The 9663-nt window shown below is 39.0% G+C and overlaps 1 non-coding gene across 1 annotated transcript; it reads left to right on the top strand.

The window, feature by feature from the left end:
* Window positions 1-1020: 1020 nt before the first annotated feature.
* On the top strand, window positions 1021-1127 carry LOC112760741 (small nucleolar RNA R71). Its single transcript, XR_003181166.1, has one exon. It is a non-coding gene; the product is annotated as a small nucleolar RNA R71 (small nucleolar RNA).
* Window positions 1128-9663: the final 8536 nt, after the last annotated feature.

The following is a 9663-nucleotide window of genomic DNA, read 5'->3' as shown; positions in this document are numbered from 1 at the left end:
TGGTTGTCATCCCCCTTCTTTTTCAATTGCTGCGGATATGGAGCTTTTGGAACGTCTGGCCTCAGTATTTCTCCTTTTTTATGTGAATGAGGAGTGGGAACTTGAACTTCATCTTGTTCCTCTTCCCCTTCATTTGAGTTCTTCTCTTGTGGTTTCTTGGAAGTTTCCTTCAATTTCTTCCCACTTCTGAGGGTGATAGCCTGACATTCCTCCCTTGGGTTTGGATCAGTGTTGCTGCACAGGTTATGGCTGGGAATTTGCTTAAATAGGTAGCCAATTTGTGTCTCAAGTTTCTGGATGGCAGCATCTTGATTCTGCATATTGGACCGCACTTCCTCTCGAAATATTTTACTGTCTTGAACTTCTTTGCATATACGTTCAAGTAGAGTTTCAATCCTTGAAAGTCTATCTTCGGATGATAGTGAGTTGGGGTTGGAGGGATGAGAAGGGCCATTTTGGTTTTGAGGGGTGTTGTTAGGTGGGTGCTGATATGATTTCTGTGTGGAATGTTGGTGAGCTGCATTGTTGTTGGGGTTGTGACATCTCTGATCTTGGCCTTGATCTTGTTGATTTCTCCACCCAAAGTTTGAGTGGTTCCTCCAACCAGGATTATAAGTTTTGGAGTATGGATCATGGGTCTGCCTAGGTGAGTTTCCAATGTAGTTGGCTTGTTCCTGATCACCCTCTGCCTCTACATTCACTCCTTCTTGAGCTGCTGATGAGGTGGTGATTGCTGCTACTTGGTTCCTTTCCATCTTCTTGGTAAGGTCAGCCAGCTGCTTGGTGATCATCTTGTTTTGAGCCAGCAGTGCATCCACATTGTTTAGCTCCATCACTCCTCTAGTGTTGCCTCTTTCAGAAGCATAGAAGTAGTCATTCTCAGCTACAGTCTCAATGACATCTATGGCTTCTTCAATGGTCTTCTTCTTGTTCAGAGATCCCCCGGATGAGTGGTCTACTGCCTTCTTTGATTCATAAGAAAGACCTTCATAGAAAATGTGTAACTGCACCCATTCATTGAACATATATGGCGGGCACCTTCTTGTCAAGTCCTTAAACCTCTCCCATGCTTCATAGAGAGTTTCACCATCTTGTTGCCTGAAGGTTTGTACCTCAGCTCTCAACCTGTTGATTCTTTGAGGAGAATAGAATCTCGCCAAGAATTTGTTCACCACATCTTCCCAGGTTGTTAAGCTCTCCTTCGGGAAATATTCCATCCATTTAGATGCTTTATCCTTGAGTGAAAAGGGAAACAAAAGCAATCTATAGGTGTTAGGATGAACACCATTAGACTTCACAGTATCACATATCCTTAGGAAGGTGGTTAGATGTTGATTGGGATCTTCTTGGACACTTCCTCCGAATGAACAGTTGTTCTGAACAAGGGTGATGAGCTGTGGCTTTAGTTCAAAGTTATTGGCATGTATGGTTGGCTTTTGGATGCTACTTCACAGTTTCCTAGGTTTGGGTTTATATAAGAGCCTAAAACTCTTCTCTCCTGTCCAGCATGATGCACTGGACCTTCTCTTCCATGGTTGTGAGCCTCTTCTTCATGATGGTTCTCCATATTCTCATCCATGTCTGGTTCAAAATACTCCTCCTCTTCCTCAGCACTAACAACTCTCTTTCCTCTTGCTTCCCTCCTTAGTCTAAGGAAGGTCCTCTCAGATTCAGAATCAAAGAAAGTTGAAGCCCCGCTTCTTCTACCTGTCATACAACCAACAAGGCACAAGCAAGAAGGAGACAAATGTAGGAAGTATTCTTGTCAGAAATGTTGTTAGTGTAAGTGATGCAATATATCAAACAGTTAGTGGGTTAGTAAACTGAATTGTAACAAATAAGAGAACACTACAAACGGGTAAGGGGTAAAGGAAAGAAAATAACAAAAACTAAAAGTAAATCACTCAAACAGAAATTAAATCAAACAAAAGAAAAAAAATGCTCAATCTAGTTATCCACCAATTTAATCATTGTTGATACAAAATCAATCCCTGGCAACGGCGCCATAAACTTGATGCACAAAAACTTCTCTTAACAAATTTCCCTCGGCAAGTATACCGAATTGTCGTCAAGTAAAAACTCACAATAGAGTGAGGTCGAATCCCACAGGGATTGATTGGTCAAGCAACTTTAATCAGAGGAATGTTCTAGTTGAGCTAAGCAGAAATTGAGTTGATATTTGCAGAAACGTAAATGGCGGGAAAGTAAATAATAGAAATTGTAAATGCTGGAAATAAAGAGCAAAATGGAAATGGCGGAAAGTAAATTGCAGAATCTTAAATGGGGATTTGGGGAAATGAACATAAAAGTAAATGGCAAAAAGTAAAGAGAATGGATAAGATCAGAAATGGGGCATTCATTGGGCTCAGGAGATGTTGTATTCTTTGGATCAAGTTCATTCTCATCTCTTCCTCAATCAATGCATTCATTGATCTCCTTGGCAATCTTAAGTGATTGGATTCCAATTCCTTGGCAACCCAATCTCTCAAATCTTGATCAATAGCCAATTCCTTGGTCTAATTGCTCACGAGAAGAGATGAAGTATGGTCACTGATTATACCACATGTATTCCCAAATCAAAGTGTTGGTAGGATTATATGTTACTATATCCATCCAAACCCCAATTTGGCCCAACATGAGAAAGAATTTCTAGCATGATCTCTTCCTTCCTCTTCCAAGGTTCCGAAGAGATCCAAGTATGAATAGCTTCTTTTCCAAGACAACTATCCAATTGGATGAAGATTGAAAGCTTTCTAGTAAAATCAAGAGAAAAGAAAGAAGAAGAATAATGAAAACTATTATTGATCCTTCAAATTACAACAGAGCTCCCTAACCCAATGAAAGGGGTTTAATTGTTCATAGCTCTGGAAATGGAAAGCGTAAATGAAAAGTACATTCTGAAAACAAAAACTAGAAAGTGCAGGGAAAGTAAAATATACAGAGTGTAGTTCTCCAATATGCCAAAAGCTTCTTCACTAGTTCAAAACTACTCCTATATATACTACTCTTCTGATCTTCTAGTTGGCTTCTTCAAGTCTTGGATATGGGCCTTTGGATCTTTAATTGAAGTAGTTACAATCTTCAGTGGGCTCAGCTTTGCTTGTAGAGAAAGTGTGAGTTAGGCATGGACGTTAGTTAGGACGTTAGTGGTGTTAACATTAAGTGAAAGTGTGGGTTCGAGAACGTTAGTGACGATCACCTTTTTCACTAACGTTCCAAGCCAAAATTGATTCACGTTAACTTCAACGTTAGTGGCACTAACGTGACCACTAACGTTGTCTCTTGGTCCTTCGCAAACGTTATTGGCATTCACCTTTTCCAATAACATTGCTTATTGCTCCCTTTCCCCACGTTAGAGTTCACGTTAGTATAGCTAACGTGACCTTTAACGTGGACTTGCCTATTCTTCGAGAGCGTTAGTGACACTTACCTTTGTCACTAACGCTCCAAACGCCCCTCCTTCCCATGTTAGAGTTCACGTTAATTAGATTAACGTGACCACTAACGTGGTGGTGATTGCCATCTCCAACGTTGGTGACAATGGTGAGTGTCACTAACGTTGGTCCATCAATTCTTTTGCCACGTTAGCTTCCACGTTAATGTAATTAACCTGGAAACTAACATGGGCAATAGTGGCTTAATAGTGGCTTAATCCAACATTAGTGACAAAGGCGAGTGTCACTAACGTTGGCAATTCCTTGCTTCACTTCTCTTCCACGTTAGCTTCCACGTTAACGTAATTAATGTGGCAACTAACATGGGCTATAATGGCTTTTGAGGACGTTATTGGCGATCACTTTTCTCATTAACGTTGCAAGCTATCTTCCATTCCACGCTAGTGGTCACGTTAATTAGTCTAACGTGGCTACTAACGTGGTTCTTCCTTGCTTCCTTTGTCCTGAAATCAAGCAATTAAAGTGCATCAAAGCTCTATTCCAAGTCATGAGATCATGCATTATCCGATTTGTCATTATATTCATGCATAATTCTCATGAAATCATGTAAAGTTCACAATATTTGCTTGAATCAAGATGTAAGTGAATATCTACCCAAAACTTGCTTATTTACTTAAGAAAATGCATGAAATTACCCTAAAACAGTAAAGAAAAGGTTAGTGGAACTGGCCAAAATGCCCTGGCATCAGCAACTCTTTAAAGTAAGCTTTCAGCCAACACTCCCGAACCAGTTGGTTCAAGGTGCTAGGTGTTGAAACACCCCTAAGGACTTACTGCCTCAAGTCTCTTTCCCCCATACATGCACATCACAGGCACATGGTTTTTTATTTTCTTTCCTTGAGGCCTTGGTGTCCAGCACCTCTTTGGGTTACTAAATGTTCTGCAGCAAGGTTGCTCTTGATAGTAGATTTACAGTTGATAATCCCGGGTTAGTTAACCCATGTTACCAAGTGATATAGCACTCCTAAGAACTTATTCATCCAAGCAGATCCTTGGTACAAGAACACCACAGACGCATCCCTCAAGATTTTAACCCTTGGTGCCTAGCCTTATTTCTTATTATTTTTCTTTCTTTTTCAAACTCTTATTGTTCTTTCTCTTTTTCTTATTAGGATCTTGTTTTTTAGTGATGTATGGAAAACAATCCAACACAAAACTCACCAGCAAGTGTACCGGGTCGTATCAAGTAATAATAACTAACGTGAGTGAGGTCGATCCCATAGGGATTGAAGGATTGAGCAATTTTAGTTTAGTGGTTAACTTAGTCAAGTGAACAAGAGTTTATTTGAGTGATTTGTATCCAACAGAAGCTAAATTGCATGAAATTTAAAGGGAGAGGGTTAATTGCAGTAAATTAAAGAGCAAAGAAAGTAAAGAAGTTGAATCTTAAAGTACAAGTAATATAAATTGCAGAAACTTAGATTACAAGAAATGTAAATGACTGAAACTTAAAGTGCAAGAAATGTAAATTGCTTGAATTATAAAAGAAATTAGGAATTGGGATAGCAGAAATTAAACAAGAGAAAAGTAAATTGCAACTAGCAGGAAAGTAAAAGATGAATTGAATTGAAGTAGATCTCAAACAGAAAATGTAAATTGGCTTGAAGAAGCCTTAGCAGATGAACAGAAAGGAAATTCCAGATCTCAGGGGTTAAGAGACTAGAAAACTAAGTCTAGATCTCACTATCTTCCTTGATCCAATTCAGAAATCAATTGCAAGAGAATTTAAAATAAAAAAGTAGAAGATCTTGAAATTAAATCACTAAATCTGAATTATGCAGAGAAAGAAACAAAGAGATCTCAAGGTGAGATTGAGAAGAATTTCCTCAATTCTCAACATCCAAGACTCAAGCAAGATTTGCAATAAAGAAAACCAGAAACCAATGAGGAAGAGAATTGAATTCTCCTCCAGCATCCAAGTTACAATAAAAATCCTCCAAGAGGTACAAATTCAAAAGTAAAAATTTACGTCCTTTCTAAATCAAATTAACTCCTATTTATATACTTCCTTCTAATGGTCTTGAAGCCTTGAATTTGGGCCTTGGCTTGATGGAATTGGATTGAAGATAGACTCAGTTGGTTGCTCTTGGACTTGGGAAGAAATCCGTTTACAATTTGGACTTTGGAGCCTTTAAGTTTGAGTCAAAGTTTGAGGCAAACTTTAACTCAAACGTTGGAGTGTTAAAATTATGCAAAACGGTAATTATCTGTCACTCACGTTTGAGTTCACGTTTGAGTTCACGTTTGAGGTCAAACGTGAACTCAAACGTGCTCCCTCCAAGAACCTTTTGGCGCCAACGTTTGACCTCAAGTTTGAGGCAAACGTTGGCGCAAACGTTGGCCTCCCCTGGGTATAGAAATTGTGCCAACGTTTGACCTCAAGTTTGAGGCAAACGTTGGTGCAAACATTGGCCTTCCTTGGGTATAAAAATTGTGCCAACATTTGACCTCAAGTTTGAGGCGAACGTTGGTACAAACGTTGGCTTCTCTAGGGCTTCTTTCTTAAGCCAACGTTTGACCTCAAGTTTGAGGCAAACGTTGGCACAAACTTGAGCTTCCCTAGGTTGGTTTTGCTGCCTTCTGCCATCCCCTTTCTTCAACCTTCCTCCAAGCCTTTTGGTCACCTGTCATCAATCAATAAATGCATCAAAGCTTTGCTAAAATCATGAGACTTATTATCATTCTTGACATATAAGCAATTATAGCACAAAACCTCATGAAAATGCATCAATTTACTCATGGTTGATCCAAATACACATGCATTTCCAACCAAACGGCTTACTTGTAACTCAAGAAAGTGTATAAAACCTATAAAACAAGTGAAAGAATGCTTGAAAAACTAGGATAAGATGACTTGTCATCACAACACCAAACTTAAACCTTGCTTGTCCCCAAACAAGAAAAGAATTATGCTCAAAGGTTCTTTTAGAAGTGGATTGAAGAATAACTTGTCATATCCTGTGAGTGAAGTGATTAAGTGACAGTGGGGTGAACTCTAAATTATATGCTCATGCAAGGGCTTCAGTGCTTACTAGTCCCTACATCTTGGAAGTCTTAGCTCCTAGGACTTTTGTCCAAATGATATCATGGAGATCTCTCTATAGGTAATCACCTTGAAGCAGCTTATAATTTCTGTGTTTTGGCCTTGACTCTAAGTGTCATGTCTCAAAGTGGCTCTTTAGATAAGCTTTCAATCAATACTCCTAAACCAGTTGGTTTTAAGGTATTAGGTGTTAAAGCACCCCTAAGGATTTACTTGCTTAAGCCTCTCTCTTTGACACAATTTGACCACAAGTATTTACTACGATAATAAATCTTTGAGTTCTTGTTTCTTTCTTCTTTTCTGCCTAGTAATTGATGCTCAGAGCCTTGGGCCATGTTATTTTGTTTTTGTATTTTCTTTATTTTCTTTTGTTTGCTGCTTCTTGGATCAATAAATATTTGAAAATCTCCATAATACTTCTTTGAACTCTATATCTTGCCTATGAGCTCCCATGCAAGTTTTCATAAGCATGCAAACTCAATGCAAAATCATACAACTAGAACCACCACTTCTCCTAATCTTTTGCTTGCCTCAAAACTGTTTAATTCCTCAATCCTTCTTTTCAAAAAACTGTCATGTGATGCCTTTTTGAAATCTTGAGTGCAAGCAAGTTTGAAGAGTCTAGTGTTGTGAATAATCAAGCATCTCAATTATTGAATTATAGAGAAACTATACTAGACAGACAGACAGGTATACAATATCACTTCCAATCATAGCAGTGTCTGATGCAAAATAATCACTTAACAATACAACCTTTTGGACTTTTGAAAAATGGTTAGCATGGATATATTATTTATGGGCTTTTGAACTTACTTTGGTGTGGGAACACTGGTGCACGAATTGTGAATCACACTTTTCACAACTCGTACCACTAACCAGCAAGTGCACTGGGTCGTCCAAGTAATACCTTACGTGAGTAAGGGTCGAATCCCACGGAGATTGTTGGTTTGAAGCAATCTATGGTTATCTTGCAATTCTTAGTCAGGAAGTCAATTGTATTTATCAGTTGAATTGCGAATAAACAAGAGAGCATGGGTTAAAGGTTACTTGTTATGCAATAATGGAGAATATGTTGGATTTTTGGAGATGCTTTGTCTTCTGAATCTCTGCTTTCCTTTGTCCTCTGATTCACACATGCACGTCCTTCTATGGCAAGCTGTGTGTTGGGGCATCACCGTGGTCAATGGTTACATCCCCTCCTCTTGTGAAAATGGTCCAAATGCTCTGTCACAGCACGGCTAATCATCTGAGGTTCCCGATCATGCTGGAATAGGATTCACCCTCCTTTTGCGTCTGTCACTACGCCCAGCACTCGCGAGTTTGAAGCTCGTCATAGTTATTCAATCCCTGAATCCTACTCGGAATACCACAGACAAGGTTTAGACTTTCCGGATTCTCATGAATGCCGCCATCAATCTAGCTTATACCACGGAGATTCTGATCAAGGAATCTAAGAGATATTCATTCAATCTGATGTGGAACGGAGGTAATTGTCAGACACACGTTCGTGGATTGAGAAAGGTGATGAGTGTCACTGATCATCACCTTCTCCATAGTTAGGCGCAAATGGATATCTTAGATAGGAACACGCATGTTTGAATGGAAAACAGAAATACTTGCATTAATTCATTGAGACACAGCAGAGCTCCTCACCCCAACAATGGAGTTTAGAGACTCATGCCGTCAAAGAGTACAAAGTTCAGATCTGAAATGTCATGAGATACAAAATAAGTCTCTAAAAGTTCTTTAAATACTAAACTAGTAGCCTAGGTTTACAAAAAGTGAGTAGACTATGACAGATGGTACAGAGATCCACTTTTGGGGCCCACTTGGTGTGTGCTGAGGCTGAGACTTAAGCAATTTACGTGCATAAGGCTGTTTTGGGTGTTCAACGCCAGGTTTGGATCCAGTTATGGCGTTGAACTCCAACTTTTAATCCTTTTCTAGTGCTGGACGCCAGAATTGGGCAGAGAACTAGTGTTGAACGCCAGTTTACGTCATCTATCCTTGAGCAAAGTATGGACTATTATATATTGCTGGAAAGTTCTGGATGTCTACTTTCCAACGCAATTAAAAGCACGCCATTTCGAGTTCTGTAGCTCCAGAAAATCCACTTTGAGTGCAAGGAGGTTAGAATCCAACAGCATCAGCAGTCTTTTTTCAGCCTGAATCAGATTTTTGCTCAGCTCCCTCAATTTCAGCCAGAAAAATACCTGAAATTACAGAAAAACACATAACTCATAGTAAAGTCCAGAAATATGAATTTTTCCTAAAAACTAATTGAAACAAACTAAAAACTCACTAAAACATACTAAAAAATGTATGAAATTAACCCCAAAAAGCGTATAAAATATCCGCTCATCAAACACCAAACTTAGTACATTGCCAATGGTTCTCATGCATCAAATTAACCATGTGTGAAACTCTTTTTCTTTTTCAAAAGCAATAAAACTAACAACTAGAAAACAGACATTGGTTAAGTAATTTCTTTGATTGCTTGGAGCTAGTAACCCTTTATGCAGAAGATGAGAATATGTTTTATGATGAGATTTTGGTGGAACACCAAACTTAGAATCCTTCATTCTCCCTTACATTGTTTTGGTGTGCAACACCAAACATAGCTTCTTGCAGTATAGATAAAGCTAATTAACCTTTTGATTAAAATATCTATGAAAAGAAATCTACCTCAGGTTGGGTTGCCTCCCAACAAGCGCTTCTTTATTGTCACTAGCTTGACATCCTCCATCCTCTGATCATGGAAGTTGAGAATCCTGTTGCCTTTGATCCTATCTTCTTACTGTGGGCTTCCTTTCCTTTATTCCTTCTTGAGGAACGTCTCTGTGGTGCTTTTCTTTGATGATTGTTTCTTTTTCCATAGCCCTCTCACTTTTCTCTATGATTGCTTTCCATTTTTCCCACCTAGCAGCTTTTTCATTGCCTTTCGGGTTGTCTTCAGTGGCTCTAGGGAAGGTATTTGCCCTCTTCTCCTTACTCGTTTTTGTGAATTGCTCAACTAACAGCATAATGTTTTCCGCAAGTTTCTTGAGTGATTTATCTTGATTTTTGGTTATCTGGGCTTGAGCTTCCATGAGTTTCTCCATCCTCATCTCTAAGTTAGAGATTCTTTGAGAATGTTGTAAGTGTATGAGTTGGGTTGGTTGTTGC

Source organism: Arachis hypogaea, chromosome 16, assembly GCF_003086295.3.
Source record: "Arachis hypogaea cultivar Tifrunner chromosome 16, arahy.Tifrunner.gnm2.J5K5, whole genome shotgun sequence".
Classification (NCBI taxonomy): domain Eukaryota; kingdom Viridiplantae; phylum Streptophyta; class Magnoliopsida; order Fabales; family Fabaceae; genus Arachis; species Arachis hypogaea.
Note: the sequence above shows the minus strand (reverse complement) of the source record. Positions and strands in the feature narration are given on the sequence as shown.